Here is a 20161-nt window from a genome sequence, read left to right as displayed (position 1 = left end):
TGTTTGTGCCTCCCCGTAAACACAAGTCAAGCACCATGGGTCACCATCTCCTTCCTGGACTAATGCATCAATGTGGTACTGACAGTAAGGCAGCAAAGTCACACTTATATTATTATTTCAAAAAATACCTAATCCGCCACTACGGCTCTAACTACTGACAGCAAAGAAATTATCAAAACCAAGAGTCTGTTTCAGTCCTTCCACCCATGTCTTGTGCACCTGAGTCTCAAGAAAACACAGCATCAATGGGGCAGCATCCTTCACCAACTCGCGAAGTTCCTTAATTGTCACGGCGCTGCCGAGTCCGCGACAATGTCAACTAAGGCAACTCATTGGGATGGGCAGCGCTCCTCATTGGAGGAGTTCATTCACAACAAAAGCATCTTGCTTGGCCCTTGCTACTGCCGCTAGCGCAAACAGTTTGAACCTGGAGAAGAAAACCAATCTGCAGACACCCACGAGCCTCGAGAACTGCTGTCCTGCCAAGGCTGAGTAGCTGAGCCAATCAGCCCCTTGTTCAGCCAGAGCAGGAAGACAAGTAGGAGACGCGGTGCAGGGATAGGGACCAGAACCTTCGTCGGCAACGATTGCCGTCGAAGTCACCAAACCCTAGGAGAAACCTAGATCTCCAAGTGAGCATCAATCAGCGCCAGCGGAGGAGTATCTCTTCGACGAGGTCATCTATCAGCGCCGGTGGCGCCGCCATGGTCGCTGCTCGGTTGCGGCGGCTGGGGAACATTTTGCTGGTCATGTTGACGTGTGACTGATGATGTTCCTGTTGACCCGTTTGGGCCACACGTTGCTATCTGGGTGTGCGCGGTTGACGACGATAACAAAGTCAACGCGCAACGCTAGGCCAGGGCCCAGGCGGAGAGGCTACACTTGAGCCCATAAAGTGAGGGACACACAAATGGGCCGAGGCATCATGGACACTTACGGCCTTGTTGTAGCCCAGCACTTCAGTGAGGTGTGGACTTATAGTTGTGGACCGGGCCGCGCGTGACGCCATAGCGCCTTTCGGAATTTGGGACATCCCCGTTCCAGGCCTATGCCCCGCACGGCCTTGTCTGCTCGTCTGCTCCGTTTTTTTGGTTTTCTGCTGTTGTGTGCTGAATGTTTTTGCGGGCGAACTGCTGTCAAATTCAAGCTCCGATGGGACGGATGAGCAGGAAGGTTCGAGTACTGGCTATGAACGAGGTTCACCCGACTTGTAGCCGCCTAGCCGCGGCTTGAAGAAGAACTGTAGTGTCCTGACGGGGGAGTGAATTGCTCAACCAGTCTAGTCGATCTCTTGACGCGGCACTCGTGCGTGCAGGAGCGGCCGAGCGGAGGATAAGCATGGAAGCTTCCTTCCAATCTTCAGGCCCGCCCGCAGCGCCCACCTTCTCTAACGCGCGCGCGCCGCAGTTGTGCAGTACGCGGCCGCCCGCTTCACGACACGCCGCGCGGCCCAGCGCGTCCCGGCTCGCCGAGGATCGAAAGGCCGCGCGGGACAGGACACAGGTCACAGTCTCGCAGAGGCGGGCACAGGCTGGCGAAGGGAAGACCGCGTCGCCACTCGCCAGCGCCAACCCACCCCCGCGACGTACTTCTCTCTTCCTGTGCTCCACGCAACCGGGGTTCGTGGCCCGCGGCGGTGGCGTGGGTCAGTGGGTGGGGTGTTGGTGCTGAGATGTCGAGATGAGATGCGGGTGCGGCGATCGCATAACCGCGCGCCTCCTTATCGCGCGCAATCATTCGCCGCCGGTCATGGCTGGCCGCACAGGCTTCATCATCGGCGGCCCATTCTGACGGTGCTCCTTGCACGTCTAAAGGGCTGGGCGCCCTGCTGCCGGCGTGGCGCGTCCCTGTCCGTTCAGCGCAGCTGCATGACCATGCGCTGGCGGAGGGGGAGGACTTGCAGGGACCAATCGTTTCGGATCTCGACTGATCGGGAGAGTACGGGGACTTCTGTTTGATCGAGCTTGTGCTGATGCGGTAGAAGTATCTGGGACAGATTGCAGATACTACACCGCAGTAGAAGTCTAGGATGGGTCGACGTCCGGTCATGCCACGAGGTGTGACACGAAGACCGTGGCAGCCATCACGTGGCACATGATAGGATTCGTACGATACTACTACGATGTGATGGGATGGGATTCGTTTTCCTACTTTGATGCTAAACGAATATTGGAGGCTAATTAAGAGAACAAAACATGGTTAATTATAAAACTAATTGCAGAACCTGTGTAATTTGCGAGACGAATCTATTAAGCCTAATTAATCCATCATTAGTAAATGGTTACTGTAGCACCACATTGTCAAATTATGGACTAATTAGGCTTAATAGATTCGTCTCGCGAATTAGACTTCATCTGTGCAATTAGTTTTATAATTATCCTACATTTAATACTCCTAATTAGCATCAAATATCCGATATGATATGTGCTAAATTTTAGTTGTGTATCCAAATACCCTGGAGTTCCGGCTGACCAGTGGGACGGTGTTGGATTGGATGGATGCCGCAGCGGCTGACCAGTGGGACGGTGTTGGATTGGATGGATGCCTGCTGCGGGTGGATGCAAGGAACGAGAGAATCCGTGGGAATGTTGGGCGTTGGGGAATCGCTCGTTCAACTGCCACTCACCACCGTAGAATTTCTCGTGCACGCGCTCTGGACATGATGACCCCGTGTGAGGCGTTGACGAGGGACTCACGATAGGCTGTAGTAGCAGCGAGCGACCACCATTGTCAGCAACGTAGGACTCCAGGAAGAGCGCGGCATCATGGCATCATGTTTGTTCTTTTTTAGTTTTTGGGTGGCTTTTGATTTCAGCTAGGAACCTGAGAGGGTATAAAGTACACGAATCGGCAACGCTTTCATTGCGCTAAAACCTTCCTGAGTTCGGCGAGTTATGCATGTTCCCCAAACAAAATAATTCCTTGATGCTCTAGGACTGTTAGTATGTTATATCATGAAAGGCCCGCAACAAAAATATATATCAAGGACTGCCCTCCGATCCATGTATATCAGTGCCCCTCCTTTTTTAGTCATGTAATGCCCTGTTTGAAACATTGGATCAGCTACAACTAGTAATAGAAAACCGCTAAAAAAAATAGCTCCAGCAGGTACAAATAGCTTAGCTATCGAACCATCCAACCAACCATATATCCAATTAACTTATAAAAAGCTTCATCCAACCAACCATATATCCAATTAACTTATAAAAAGCTAGAAGCTGCTTATAATACATTGGGGATGCAAACATGACCCAGTTCAATTTCTGGTGAGAGCCCCAATCAGTTGTGTTGGCTGCAGCAGCGCTGGAGCTGCAGCCCGAACATTACAGGCAACAGCTGCATCCAGGGAAATTGTAGCCAGCCAACGGAAGAATTTATTTGAAGCTTCAACTGTTCAAAGCTGGTGGGAAACACATACAGCTAAAATTGGAGGAAAACATCTTGTTTTTGAACGTAACAAGAATATTTGGATACCTCTACAGAATCACTCAATGCATCCAGATTGCAATAACTAGCCTCATTCCTTACAAACAAGCAATTGTCCCAGCAGGGCAATAGGTAATTTACAACAAATAACTTTAGAATATTCAATCCAAGGTAATTTACAACAGATAACTTCATAATATTCAATCCAAGACACACGGATGACAGCATAGAAGTCCAATATCACTGGATATTACACACATAAATTAACCTTATATATGTTGCAAGTTACACACATAACAGATTTCATGCTGTTATAACCATAAAATCATCAAAATCATATGCAATCTAATCATTGCAAACCATATAGTCCAGCCGCAATCCAATCACGAACTTTGCTAAGATTGTCATTGGCAGTAGCCGCTAACCAAGACGATGTTGGGTCATTTGCTTCACCGGTCCTAGTAAGGTAGGTGCCATGACCAAACATGTCAGCTACATCCATGCCGAGCAAAATTGTGCAGTGCGAAGCATGCCACAATAATTTTTGATTGCTTCTCTATAGTATACAACGATATCCCTCGCAGAATCTGACACTTATTCTTTAGCACCCCAAAAGACCGTTCCACAACATTCCAAAGGCACGAATGATGGTAGTTAAAAATTTCATTCAAATTTTCAGGACCTTTGGTATCAAACTCCGACAAATGGTACGTGCTCTTTTGATATGGCGCCATATAGCCATCACGCAATGGATAACCAGAATCCACCAAATAGTACTTACCTACAGATCAACATTGGTATAGATAGAGTAATTTAGAATGGTGAGAACCCATATGTTAGTTACTATAAACCTAACAAAATAAGCTCACCTTGGGGTGGGTGAGGAAAATGCTCAGCCTGGTTTAATGCCTCCCTCAAAATAGTCATGCCGTGCCCATGTCACATACAGCCAAGACATTATGGCTGGTGAACCCCTTTCTATTGATAAAATCATCGTGTGCGTGCTCAGGGACTGACATCGGAATGTGGGTTCCATCTATAGCACATATGCACCCATCAAAATATGGTGAAAATTGATGCAATCTAGGATGCACGCATATGAACAATGGATCCATTGGCCTAATAATAGTATGTGCAAAAGAGACCACAAACATCTAACACTTCACCGAACTTCCTACTCATAGTCTCCAGTGACCTACGAAATCTATCTGACATCTATCTCTGGTATTTCCTTATGCCACATGCCCATAGGAACATCCCTAAGGCCTCAATTGAATCACATTATCGTGTGGATTTTAGCCCGTGGTTGGACACTAAGATTAAATGCAATAACTTGAATGCAAAAGGATGGAGATGGAAATTTTTGTAGCACTTCTTACTGTTGGCAAGGTTAATAGCTACCCATTGACGGCCAGTCAACTCCTGCAAAGGCAAGGGATCATCTTGCACTCCACATCCACTTGAGGTAGAAGATGCATACGTTGCTAACACACTGATGGTCGCACCCTTATCCCACCAGGTAGACCACTCATCGCCCAAACTTGTTGGTGAGGTGCTATTGTTGTTCGAATTTTTAGAGCTTGACATTCTGCAAAATGAATCACACACAGATCAACCATGTTTAGACCAGGTGAATCATAACATAAGCAATTAGAAGACACAAATGATGGGTTAGGTTCAGAACCTTAAACACTTCCTCAATGGTCCCAGCTTCCTTGCCATAGCTGAAAAGAGTCCATTTAGGTAGTATTACAAAATCATAAGGAATTCGAATAGGCAGTTTTAAATACTTTAGGATAGGCAATTACAGTACTGGATGGTACCTTGAGTTGTTGTCAGCCACCTCACTCGATATGGAGACCTTCAGGTTGAAAAATATATCACACTGTCAAACACAAAATGCATGCACATACCAAATTATTAAACTATTAAAGTACATATTGGCATTGTATAAATGAAATGGAAGGCTGTGTACAATATCTTGCAGAATATTAGAAATAACATGAGCAGAAGGGTTAAGTGCATTGACACAAATTTATATGGATAAGTAGCATAAAAAGACAAGGTCTGACACAACATATCGCATTACAGACATAATGCCACACCAGATGGCCATGGTTACAGTACCTGCACATACACACCTTGCAGAGGCAAAAGAAATTCTAAGCATGGACCAGTACTACTTCCTCTTGGCATTATCCCAAGTCCATTGGAGCCATGCAATTCATTCTTTGCAGCGGTAATACTCCTATAAGCTGCACGACGTGCTGGTTATCTAAACAGCTCAGTAGCTATGAAGTACAACTCGGACCCATTCGGGACACCACCTTGTTCTACAAGGTGCAGCATTTCCATAACCTCCTCTTCCTCACGACTTATTGCATTTCTTTCATTTATAGTTCTTTGAATCATGCTCTCAGATATGTGCTTGACATAGTACTCCATACTCTTACTCTTCTTGGGTAGTGGGCTATCAACAACATGCACCTTCCCTAACCTTTGCGACACACGACCCACACTAGACCGTCCAATATTGTCCTCCGACCAGGCAATATTTTCCTCAGCCATTGGATCAAGGTTTCCTTCGCTTTCACCACTTGGTGTTCTATCTCCAATACCACCCACGCACAGCATTGGACCGTGTTCACTGTCTGTTGAGCCAAAAAGAGTGGTTAGCTCATCATAAAACGTAAATGCCTTGCCACATAAATGCTTGTTTGCCTCATTCTCCTACAAGTCAGAAATAGAAAATATGTAAGCATGAGGGCAATCCAACATCACCTCATTCAGAGCAGTAGGTAAATGATAGCAACCAGTAATTAGTTACAACAAGCAGTAAATAGTTACCTCAATTCGAGCTTTCTACCATTCATCATCACAATCGATGGTGCAGGTACTGTTGGTCCACCTAGTACCACTATTATCCTTCAGTTTCCTCCAATCCATGTACATCCTCTTAAAGGCATTAAATTTATTCTGAAGCTATTTACAGGAATATTTTCTTGCCCGTCTCTCGTTTGAAATTGATATACAGGTTCTGCCTACCTAGCTTGGTCAAGCCCTTTTTATTTTAGTTGAGCTTATTCCTCTCATCAATGCAGAGGTCCAGGAATATTTTTGTAGTGTTATCATCCCAGTTGGCACGGCCCCCATCCATCTGTGTGCAAGTTTGCATTATACATCTTCCTAATTATGAGGTTTATAGGTCCACACGCAGTAGCAATGGCAACATGCAAGGTAGGAAGCAAATATTTATCACAATGGGCACTAATGAGAAGGAACCGATGCTTGCCTCAATCTGGTTGCGTCTTGCAGGAGTTGTACGCAAGTTGTAGCGACAGGCTTTAGGTGGAGAGCATGACGATGTCGAGGAGTATGCCAGTGCGGCCGCTGTTTTAGTGGTATCCCTACAAAGATCCAAAAGTTTAAAAATTCATGAGTGTCTTGGCAACTAATGAATGGATGAATTAGTGGAGTTGGATGGACAATGAGTGAAAGAAAAATAATGGAATGTGTAAAGCCTTTAACCCCTGCATTTATAGATAAAGCCTATTGTTTTCACTTTCCAACTCGACACCTTATAAAAGTCATATCAGTTACATTACTACTGAAGTAGGAAGGCTAATATTCTCTAAATCGTGAATATACATAGCAATAGCTTTATTCCAGATAACTTCATATGTTTGAGATCATATTCTGTAGGGCATCTGCATTTTAAACAGCAAATCCCTCTGACTTATCACTTTGTATGCTTTCAGGATGATATTTCAATAATTTACAAAATGGCAGATAAGGACAATTGTGGCACTTTAATAATGAAACATCAGTAGGCTCATTTGGTTGAAACATCACCATGCACATCAATCGGCCTTGGCTTTCCAAATAGCAAATTTATGTTTGTTAAATCAATTTTAAGGTAATGTAAGTATCGAATACTTCTCTGCTATTACTGAAAAATTAAAGACTTAGATTCATCAATAATTTAGCAGACCTCATCCATCCCACAGACCCATACAGAAGCCCCTAATGTCATAAATTGCAAGGAACTTACACTAATAGGCTCTTAAAAATGTTTAGGATGCATAAGTGATAAACATCAGCTGGCATGTGCGCAATGTTGTGCCTAGGACGAGGTTGGAGAGGATTGGAGATATGTCACAGCTGAAGGACAAGCGCAACCAGGGAGTACGCCAGCAATGACAGAACACGTAAAGTAGTAGTGCGTGAGTGTGTGGGTGTATGAGGTGTTGGCCCTGCGCGTCAGCGGGTGAGCAGCTTATCAGCCAAGCTCTGTAACGAAGAAAGTAACTATTCCCTTTTAGAAAAAACACCAAATGCAACTCGAGGAAAGGAAGGCGATCTTCCTTCTCTGCCCTCCGAGATCATTATCGTGCTCTTGATTTCTTGCTGTGCTTGCTCACGCTTCTGATCGATCTCTCAGTGAGCTTAGGGTAGTTACAATGGTATCAAAGACAGGTTATCGGATTAGGGTTCATCGATTCGCCCGATTCCCTTGGTGTGATTTGTACGAGCGTTGTCCATGATCCACAACCAGTCTTCCGGATTCAATCCGATCGGCAAGGTGGTGGGAGGTTGTGACTTACTCACCAAAAATCTCTCTTTCCACCCAGATCCGTGAACAACAACCCAGAATTTTTCCCAAATTTGCGGTGGTGTCGACACGGGCTAGGGTTGCAGAGCAAGTCTCTGTGGAAAATTCCAGATGCCGTTGAGTTGATTTCAAGTTCGTGGAGGTGATGGGCAGGCGATGCTCTTTGGTGAGGGTTGCAGAATGAGTTTCTGCATAAAATTCTATGGCTAAATCTGCATCACAGGAGTGGAGGACGCGATTCAGCACGCCTACTCTAGGTGAGCTGATTCAGTGAGTTTTGGTGGCGTGTGGCGGCAGTAGATTCATTGGGCGCCAACCATTGGGAAGTCGCGACAATGTTCAATCACGGCACTGACCAAGCCATCAACACTGACCCAGATGATGCTTGAAAAAATGGCGCGACGAGATGAGACTGATGATGCGCCCTGGGACAGTCTGCAAGAGAGCCTGGATCTTCTCTTTGCCAAGGTCAGTGCAATCGACACCACTCAGCAACAGATGAAGGCACAATTGGACCTAACGTCTCAGGTGGTGGACCAATCTGTTTGGGATCAAATTACTCTAGCCAAATAGATCGCAGAAACAACAAGAGTGGTGGCTCAACTGTCTCTAGATCATGGCAAGGCAGTAATGCATGACCAAGAGGAAAGCCTAAGGTCAAGGGGTGCCCGCACAAGGTAATGAATTCTCACGTTGATCCCATCATTTTGCTCATGAGGATGAAGCTGTTCACCCACATAGAGCTTTTGAAAACCATGGTATGGGTGATCGTGGCCAAAAAGAGTATTAAAAACCACTACCCAAGATGAACTTTCCACAGTTTGATGGCAAAAATCCAAACATCTGGATAGACAAATATCTTGATTACTTCACCATCTTCAATATTCCAAAGTTTATTTGGGTATCATTTGCTTGCATGAATTTCAACAAGAATGCTTCCAAGTGGTTAAGGGCCTACAAAATGCAGCATGAATTAGGGACATGGGAGCAATTTACTGCAGTAGTTGAAGAGAAGTTTGGGACTTATGATTATAGGCAGGCAATGACTGAGTTAATGAATCTCAAACGGAAGGGCTATATGCAAGAGTATCACAAGCAATTTGAAGATGACAAATTTTAGTTGGCCACGCATAACACGGGCTTGGATGATATGTTCTTCACAACACAATTTGTCCAAGGTCTCAAAGAGGAAATCAGGTATGTTGTGCAAGCACAGATGCCTAAAAAGGTGGAAAAGGCTCTCTTACAAGAATACATTCTAGAGAAGACAAAAGGTAAATTAACAAGACCTTACACAAGTTCCAGATTTACTGTTGGAACTTCCAAAGAAGTCAAGACTCAAAATCAAGGTGGGGAATTGTGGAAGGCAAGGCAGGAAAGAGATTACAGAAAAGCAAACAATTTGTGTTACTATTGTGCAGCACTGTTTTCACCAGCACATCTAGATGCTTGTGAGAAGAGATCCAAGCCACAAATCCATAGACTCTCTGTAGAAGAATTACACCAGCAGGAGTTAACTGATGATATTTTGCTGCAACTTGAGCAAGAAGATACCATTGCTCAGGATCTTTTTCATCTGCCCTTGAATGCAATTTCAAGTAAAGCTAAAGAAGATACAATTCGACTAAGAGCATTGGTCAAGAACAAAGTGATGTTGACCCTAGTGGATTCTGGAAGTTCACATAGCTTTATAAGTGCAGCCTTTGTCCTAAAGTTAGACCTGCAAATAAAACATGCACCTAGTGCTCAAGTCAAGGTGTTGATGGCTCCTCTCTTCTCAACAATGCTTATGTGCCTCCGTTAGAATGGTGGATCCAGGGACACACATTCAAAACTGACATGAGGGTAATTGATTTGGCCACACATGATGCTATATTGGGTTATGACTAGTTGGAATCCAAAAGTCCAATGGATTGTCACTGGAAAAACAAGAAAATTGCTTGGCAGGAAGATAACAAGTACATCAAACTTTAAGGAGTGGTTCCACAACAACAGTCCCAACTCCAAGAGTTACCAGCAGAACAATTCATGAAGCGGACTTAAGGGAATGGTATTTGGGCTTGTGCTATTGTTGAGTAGAACCACCAAATTCCAAAACTTCATAAGTCAGTAGGGCATCTCATCAGTGAATTCAAGGATTTGTTTGAGGTTCCTACAAAACTTCCACCACAAAGAGCATATAACCATACTATACCATCACTGCCCAACTCACCTCCTGTGAACTCTAGACCTTACAGATATTCTCTAGCACACAAAGATGAGATAGAAAAATAGGTCAAGGAGTTGCTAGAAGTTGGCCTCATCACACACAGCACTAGTCCCTTTGCCTCACCAGTACTATTGGTGCAGAAAAAGAATGACACTTGGCATTTTTCTGTGGATTATAAAAAGCTTAACTCTCTTACAGTGAAGAACTAGTTCCCCATACCTATAATTGATGAAATATTGGATGAATTGGCTGGTGCCAAATACTTCACTACTCTGGACATGAGGTTAGGGTATCATCAAGTGAGGATGAAGGAAGATGATGAACCCAAGACAACATTCAAAACCCACCACGGCCATTATCAGTTCAAGGTGATGCCTTTTGGTTTAACCAATGCTCCAGCTACATTTCAATGTATTATGAACACTGTGCTTAGTCCTTATCTCAGAAAGTTTGCCCTAGTGTTTTTGGATGATATTTTTGTGTATAGCAAGGATTTGCAGTCACATTTGGTACATCTCAGAGCTATCTTCATAGCACTTCAAGATAACAAATTCTATATCAAAGAATCCAAATGTTCTTTTGCTCAAGATCAGTTGCAGTATTTAGGCCACATTATTTTAGCAAATAGAGTAGCTACAGATCCTAAAAATATTGCAGCAATGTTGAGATGGCCTGCACCAACTACAGTCCCTGAGTTAAGAGGATTCCTAGGACTGATTGGTTATTATAGGTAATTTGTGCATCATTATGAAATTATTGCAAGACCTCTGGCCAATCTGCTCAAGAAGAAGCAATTCAATTGGGGTCATAAATCTCAATTGGCATTCCAGCAACTAAAGGAAGCCATGGCAACAACACCAGTTTTAGCTTTGCCCGACTTCAATGAGATTTTTCATTTGGAGACATATGCTTGTGATACTGGAATTGGAGCCGTGCTAATGCAGGTGGGCAAGCCAATTGCATATCTTAGTAAGCCACTAGGTCCAGCACATCAACATCTTACCATCTATGAGAAGGAATTCCTTGCTCTAATCATGGCAGTAGAAAGGTGGAGGCCATATTTACAAAGGAAAGAGTATATCATTAACACTTATCATAAGAGCTTCTGTTATCTGGCTGACAAAAACTTGTAGTCTGATTTGCAAAGGAAAGCTATGGCAAGACTAATGGGCTTACAGTTCAAGATTGCCTACAAACAAGGAAAGGAAAATAAAGCTACAGATGCTCTCTCCAGGGTGGGGCATATGATGGCTACTCAGTTGATTTCAGTAGCAAAACCAACGTGGATTCAGGATATTTTGAATTCTTACATCACTGACCCAACAGCACAACAACTATTGGCTCAACTCTCTATCAGCAGTCCAAATGAGCAAGGTTATCATTTACAAGAGGGCCTGATAAAGAAAGACAACAAGATTTGGGTGGGATAAAATGCAGCAACTCAAACAAAAATCATTGCTGCCTTCCATTCTTCTGCCAGTTGGAGGCCACTCTGGAATTCAGGCTACTTATATCAGAATCAGCAAGTTATTCTGTTGGAAAGGCCTCAAGCAAGATGTTGACAGTTATGTGAGACAGTATGCCATTTGTCAACATGCCAAGCATGAGCATGTTCATCCTCCATGGCTGCAACCTCTACCAGTTCCTCAAGGTGCTTGGCAAGATATTACAATGGACTTTATAGAAGGGCTGCTCAAATCTGAGAGATATGATACTATTTTGGTGGTAGTAGACAGATTTTCCAAATATGCCCATTTCATTCCTTTACACCATCCATTTACTGCACAAACAGTGGCACAGGGTGTCTTTGATCAAGTGGTGAAGTTGCATGGTCTCCCAAAACGCATTGTTTCTGATAGAGACAAGATCTTCACTGCACATTTCTGGACTGAATTGTTATAATTGATGGATATCAAACTGACTATGAGTGCAGCTTATCACCCACAAACTGATGGCCAATCTGAAAGAGTGAATCAATGTCTAGAGATGTATTTGAGGTGTAATGTTCACAATTCACCTAAGAAATGGAAGCAATGGTTGTCACAAGCTAAGTTGTGGTACAACACTAATTACCATCTTCTCTGGGGTGTTCTCCATTCAAAGATTTGTATGTTCATGAGCCCAACATGATCTCTATCCCAACAGAAGTAGACACCACAAGCACACCAGTAAATGGTTGGCTTAAAGAGAGACAAGTCCATATTATCTGTTAAGACATCATTTGCTAGCTGCTTAAAAGTAGGATCAAGAATCAAGCATATAAGAGAAGAACAGACAGGAAGTTTCTGGTGGGTGAACAAGTGCTACTCAAACTACAGCCTTATGCACAAACTACAGTGGTGAACAGGCCCTGCCCCAAGTTGGCTCTGAAGTTTTTTGGGCCATTCAAGGTGTTAGAGAGAATTGGTAAGGCTGCTTACAAATTGGAACTTCCTGAAGGCGCTCAAATCCATAATACATTCCATGTCTCTCAACTCAAATCTTTTACACCAAACTATACACCAGTTTATAATGATATGTCAACATTGGTCAACCTGGAGTATGACAACCTTCAGCCTGAAGCAATACTACAATGACGACTCATGAAGAAAGGTGACAATGCTGTACCACAGTGGCTGATCAAGTGGACTCATCTTCCTGAAGACTCTGCAACTTGTGAAGATGGTAACGTGATAAGCAAGAGATTTCCTGATGCACCTGCTTGGGGGCAAGCAGGTTCTACAGCGGGGGGTGTTGTCATAGCTGAAGGACAGGTGCAACCAGAGAGTACGCCAGTAGTGGCAGAAGATGTAAAATAGTAGAGGCGTGAGTGTGTGGGTGTATGAGGTGTGGGTCCTGCGCGGTAGCGGGTGAGCAGCTTATTAGCCAGGCTCTGTAACGAAGAAAGTATCTATTCCCTTTCAGACAAAACACCTAATGCAACTTGAGGAAAGGAAGGCGATCTTCCTCCTCCGCCCTCCGAGATCATTATCGTGTTCTTCATTTCTTGATGTGCTTGCTCACGCTCCTAATCGATCTCTCAGTGAGCTTAGAGTAGTTGCAAGATGGGAGAAAATGCTCACCTTGCGAGGCAGCTCGATCTGCACAGAGGATTGATGAACGGGCGAAGGTGCTGGATGTGACCGAGGAGCCCAGCAGCGGGGGTGAGCGGAGGCAGGACGCGGAGGTGCAGCCGTGCGGGGTTGTCATTGTCCCATATCACTCGATTTGCCACCCTCCTCCCACCAGCGACCTCCCAGAGGGTGGAGTCGCCGGGTGACGAGCGACCACCAAACCCTAGCTCTACAGAATCGCTCGCCCCTCCAGCCTCAGTCCCTCCGCTGCTTCTTTCGCGAATGGATGGATGAGTGGAGTTACATGGATGGAAGGAAACGGAAAAAGATAATTTTTCTATTTGGGCTGCACAGCCAATGGGTTGTGCTGTGCCGCTAGGCTGTAGCCGATGGGCTGTGCTTAGACGCTGCAGTCGCGGCTGCACAACTAGCTCAAGTGAGAAGAACCTATATATGTGCATGTTTTCCCTTCTGACAATAGAACATAGTTGATACGTAGGAGCCCCTTCTTTCCGTCCAAATTTTTAAGGCGATAGAATTCCTTTTTTCGGATAATGGAATAGTAAATAAATTGACCTCCTTGTGAGGGTGGAACCATGGAAGATTCTTCTGACCGTCCAGTTGGTGCAATGCAAAGCTGTAGGGATGTGCAATCTCATTGAAAATCTTATTTTTGAGATAACCTATCAAAAGATAATGGATGGAGTATATTGGTGGTTGAAGTATTGGTGACACATGTATCCTGCAGTACAGGCAACGAAAATGCACATATCAACTCTTGTTATTGTGTCTTAGGGGGTGTTTGGATGCTAGGGACTAAAGTTTAGTCCCGCCACATCGGATGTTTGGCCACTAATTAGAAGTATTAAATATAATCTAATGATAAAACTAATTGCATAAACGAGCGCACGCTCGTTTATGCAATTAGTTTTATCATTAGATTCTCGCTTATTTATGCAATTAGTTTTATCATTAGATTATATTTAATACTTGTAATTAGTGACGGCCAAACAATATGAGTTTACTCAGGATATCAAACACCCGTGGCGATACGTCATACTTTCTCAATTGTAAAGAAAAGCTGCCAAGCACGTTTATAAAGCACATTGTACGATGGAGTTGCTTGCAACGGAGGATGTATGTGCGTGACTGTGCGTACCTACTACCTACCCACTGTGGCACTGTGCTCGCGCGCGCCTCAACAGACAGATGCGCGCACAGGAAAATTGGAGGGCCCAGCTGGATTATTCCACGCCTTGTGCATGCTGGAACTGTGTCTCATGATGGTATGATACCAGACGTGATGAGCTCACGAATCAAAGCACGACTCATCGCACGGATGCCAGATTGCTAGTAGTGGCCGCTGAGCACAGCAATTCGATCGACACGCTCAATGGTGAGCAAGCAGGCAGGTCGGCCACATCCCCGCAGCCTCCGTCCAAACTCCAGCGCCCAGTCCGATCTCCTCGGGCCTCGGCGCCTAGCGTTTCCTCGCGACACGGCCGTACGCCGCCGTGCCCGCGTCTGCGTCACGATGGAGCGAGAGAGACGCTGGCCCGGCGATCCGATCGCCCGTCTCCTTATCATCAGGACCATGATGCCCTTGCTGTGCGCGTCACGGGCTCACTACTGGTCACAGCTGTGCGACGGCCTTATCATCGTCTCAGCGGGACCGGGAGGTCCACCGGCTGCAGCTGGCCGCTGGCATACGTAGCCAATTAGCCATCCGCATCTGATGATGAGCGCAACTTGCGCTGGCCGGCCTGGACGGATTCGGATCGGCAGACCGACGGATCAATCGATGGACCATTCCCCATTCCCCTTGATAAGCGCACCGTACGGCTTGTTTGTTCGGTTGCGACGGAGTAGAAGTGAGCGCGATATCTCGATAGGTAAAAATTTAGTGGTCCGGACATATCACATCTGGATTTCTTGTAAATTTATTTCAAACCTAAGGTTAATTAGGAGGACTAAATATGAGTTAATTATAAAATTAATTACACAGATGGAGGCTAATTCGCGAGTTCGGACTAAAATTCATATCAGATCGACTATTCGGAGGCTAATTAGAAGGACTAAACATAAGCTAATTATAAAACTAATTACACAGATGGAGGTTAATTCGCGAGACGAATCTATTAAGCCTAATTAATCCATCATTAGCACATATTTACTGTAGCATCACATTTCAAATCATGAAGTAATTAGGCTTAATAGATTCGTCTCGCAAGTTAGCCTCCATCTATACAATTGGTTTTATAATTAATGTATGTTTAATACTCCTAATTAGTATCTATATGATAGAAATTTTAGGAACTGCTCTCTACTGCGTCAAGTTCCATAACGAGAGAATCATAGGACGGATCGACGGTGACTCCGATCGTGCGACGTGACGGAGGTGACAGACCGTGACAGCCAGCAAGAAAACCCTATCGAGGCGCAATGGATGGATTTGGATCCCATAAGCATGAAATTAAATTCGGATAGCACTATTTACCACATTTTAAATCAAATTTGAATATGAATAAGAATACAAAATAAATAGTTTAAATTCGAATTTGCATTCGGATAATTCTTGACTTATAACACAGGGTCATAACGAGTTTTGCTTTATCAATTGTTTTATAATTGATCAAAAATCATGTTACAAGTAGGGAGTAAATTATGAGTATAGTACATGATAGATATCTTATTGAAAATAACATATTTATTAATAAATAAATAAATAAATATATCAAAATAAATATAAAAATAAGTATTTCCATAAATATATATCATTTAATAATAAAAATAAGTTCATTAATACATTTAAATATAATTATTCATTTAATAAATAATATAATATATTTAAAATTAATATAATTTGTCATATTAAAATTAATTAAACTTTATCATTATATATCTCCAGTAATATTAGGTTAACATAATTAGTCATTTGTCATATAGATAATATGTTTAATAGTTTAAAGGGTGTAAATAATTTCTTGATTAGCAATATTAAAATTAACATAATTTGTAATTAGTATTTAGTAATATGAATAAGTTTTAGATGGCTTCATTGCGTACTTTATTGTTTGCGGATACGGATAATATCGGATATTTCACATCTTTGTCGAATACGAATCTGGAACCGAATAGAGAAAAACAATGAAAATCGAATCTGAATATATCCGCTCGACATTCACATTAAAATCGAATACGAATACGAATATACATATTGATATTTTTAGCGTGATATTTTTAGCGGATACGAATTTGGAAATTTGGATTTCCAGACATCCATGTCCATCCCCTCGTCGAATCATGGCCTACGAGTGCTCGCGCCGTGGTTTTCCTCGTACGCGCGGTGCTGGTCTGCTGGAGCGGAGGTGGTGGTTTGCTCGTGCACGACCCGCCGCGATGTGTCGACGAGGGGTAACGCTAGGCCACCGCAAATTGAACTCGTGGCCGAGGAGTCTTTGCCTCCTTGGTCACCGCACGCGCGGGGCGGCAGCCGCGGCTGGTGCTTGCCATCGTCGCATTCTGCTTGGGTTAGTTTCAACTTTCAAGTACGTCGCGGCTTGGTGTTTGGTCGCGCGCGGCATCACTGCATATTATTGTCTGCATGATTTAGCACGTGTGGTAGACTGGTAGCAAAACGAATTGCGTCCTGATGTTTGGCACGAGAGCACGAGGAAACGGTGGTTGCATTGTATGTGTGGGATGTGCGCGCGGTGCTTGCTGAAACGGATGCGCTCACAAGATGCAGTGGACAAATTGAATTTTATAATAGTCTACACTCTACACTGCGTCGCGCTCACAAGAGCACTCTTATCATGGAAGTATCTAGCAGCAATCGCATCGGTACATCATGTGGTCTGAGAAAATTGTGCCGTCTACTACCTAATTGGAGCAGTGGTAGTTGCATAGTGTTGTACTACTACAATTCTATTTTAGATGCAATAATGGACCGCGCACGCATCGATGACGTGGATCCTACACTACGCTCTCGTGGAAGAAACGAAGACGCACATATCACTCAACAACTCTTGTTTCTGTCTCGACCATAAAAGCAAGTATGTTTTGATGCCACATCCTCCATGAGTATACCGTATGTGTCGTTTTTCCCTGTAAGAAAACTTATCAGCACATTTATAAGCACCTTGTTGGAGTTGGTTCAAAGGCGGTTCCGTGGTTGTATGCATCTGGGCGCGGCTGTGGCCCCCTTGTGCTCGGCTAAAGGCTTGAGCAGAGATGCGCATGCGCCCACGGCAAAACGTGATGGTCCAACTGGATTCCACGCCGTGCTCGCTAGATTTTAATTATTGGATGAGCTTTGTGCTGGAGCTGAGTCATCACATGATAACGTGATGAGCTCATAAATCAAATCCGTGACATCGTACGGACGTGGTGCCCGACAGCCGACTAGTCCGTCAGCTCAGGTGGGGTGCTGCCGATCGAGCAGTCAACGGTGAACGAGTCCTCCGGTCAATTACCAGCACCTACTAGTACTAGATGGGGTCATGGGGAGCACGACCTTTCTTCGGGGCCAGGTTAAGTGTCGTACGGTAATGACAAGATAGCATTCATTTTGGAAGGAAACACGGGGGAGTTACCGTGCGACCGTGGTCGTTAAGGTTGGAATCGTCTCCTCCTTTGAGATGTAAAAAGAAAAGAAAAGGTCAAGCCCGCGTGGAAATTTTGCGACAACAAACTAAGAAACTAAGGGTGCGTTTGTATGGATCCAGATTCTTACAAAAACATTTTGAATTCAGATTCTCTTAAGAAATGTTTCTCCGATAAATCAGAATCACTCTGTAGAATCGTTTGGCTAAAAGATTTGAATTCAGATTCTTGAAAGGTTGGCAAGAAACATTATTTTGTATGAAAAAATTATATAAATGCATAGGTTTTAAAAAAATATTGAGATTTTTTTGAGAATTTTTGTGGGTGAAGAAGATACGAATGCCAGCTATTTTAAATTATTGCACTTTATAAATATTTCTAGATAAAAGAGTAGATAAGAAAGGAAGAAAACCACCTTCTTGCCGTTTCACTCGACAAAAAGACAGAATCGTTTCTCGGTGATTCTCGTTGAAAGATTTCTCGATTGCATGGCAGCGTTTCTCCGATTTCTGGCGAGAATCGGAACCGATGCTTGCTGACAAACGGAGCCTAAGAAAGGCACCAAATAAAGCCTCACCAAATCCCTCCGAAATCACCGTCCTTTGCCCAATTCCGGTCCGTTACCGTTCCGCCGAAACAGCGGCCGGATCCCGTGTCCAGCCGCCACGTCTCGCGTTCCCACGGGCCGGCCATCTAGCTCGCGTACGTGCTGACTCGGATCCACGCCTCCGCCGTGTGCGCCGCCGCCGCCGCACCGCTGCCCGGGCCGGATATTTTGCTACGCCTACGCGCGGCGGCTCTATCTCCTCCCGCAAGGCCCTGGGGGCCTGCGCCGGCGAGAGGGAATGGATGACGGTGACGACCCTGCTGCCCGCGCGCATGATTGCCTCGCTCGCCGGGGGGCAAAGAGCTGTGCTGGGAAAGCTCCCTTCCCGTGCCAGCAAGGCTCGTCCGATGTTTACTCCTCACTCGGTGGTGCGGCGTGTAAAGCGCAAAAGCGCCCGGAATTTTTGTCCCGGAAACGTGTGGGTGGCATACCGATACGTCGTCCGTGAGCTGATGCTGAAACGAAAACGATGATACTACGTGTCTGTGCTCTTCACGTCAGCCTAGAGCTTGGGCAACGGTAACAACGCAGCAACGGTAGTAACTGGTGGATGGAGAGTTTTACATGTGTAATATGGCTTGATTTGTGGATAAACTTTTGGGAGACGATCAGTTTGCGCTTGATTAGCACGGGCAATAATCGTCGGGAGGAGTTGACGTGCCGCACGGCATCCGGATCCGTCCGTGGCCTTCCACGTACCGCGCGATCGTGGCAGCTCCTCCTCCCACGTAAATCCAAATCATGCATCCTAGAGGTACACGTCCGCTACGGAACAGTACGATCGCTCGTATCTAACCACAAATCTAAGTTTGTTTTCTTCTCACTCAATTCTGACAAGAAAATCTTCAGCCTTTCCAGCGCCGGCCGGAGCCTTTTGATTTGGGTCAGACACAAAACCGGCAATTACGAGATGAACCGCGGAGAAACGCAACTAATCCACCACCACCGGCCGCGTCATGACCGAAATAGACCTACCATCCCTGGCTGGGGCCGTCCACCCGACCCGATCCTTCGAGATAAGTTTGGACGGGAGGCGGCGCGCCTGTCACGTACGTCTCCGATCCCGCCCCACCGTCCCGTTCCGTTCGCGCCGATGCAGCATCGCGACGCCTGCACAGGACGCCAAGACGGCAGGCCCGGCATGGCTTTGTCTTTCCCCAGCTCGTCGCTGGTCTGTGGTCGCAACGTGTGCCGACCGCCCGGCGGCACGTCTCGGTGTGAGCTCCGCTAGCTTAGAATAACCGCGGATTGTGGGTTTTGGCGGGGCCTCGTCGCCTCACTATCGCAGCTGAAAGCGACGCTGATCCTGGGTCGCCTGGTGATTGAGATTATTGATTCATCGGTGACATCACACCTAATCGCTTGATTTGCACGAAAATGACGCGGGTTTTGGATCGGCATGTTAAAGCTGTTTTCCTTTGCTAGTAACGATCGAATTGTGGAGGTTCCATAATTTGAGCATAAATCAAACACACCTAATATGATTTGGGAACTACAAGTAGCACGAAAGAGTTATCAATGGGGCAGATGCGAAAAAATGTACACCTACCCTTTTGCCACGCAATTACCATGCTCTAGGCACTCAAAATTTTAGGCAGTTGGACAAGGATCCAACGGTCTTCGTTTCCTCCTCTTGAGCTGCTGCGACC

The sequence above is a fragment of the Setaria italica genome, chromosome IX (genome assembly GCF_000263155.2).
Source record: "Setaria italica strain Yugu1 chromosome IX, Setaria_italica_v2.0, whole genome shotgun sequence".
NCBI lineage: Eukaryota > Viridiplantae > Streptophyta > Magnoliopsida > Poales > Poaceae > Setaria > Setaria italica.
The sequence above is the reverse complement of the archived record's forward strand: the minus strand, read 5'-3'. Positions refer to the sequence as shown.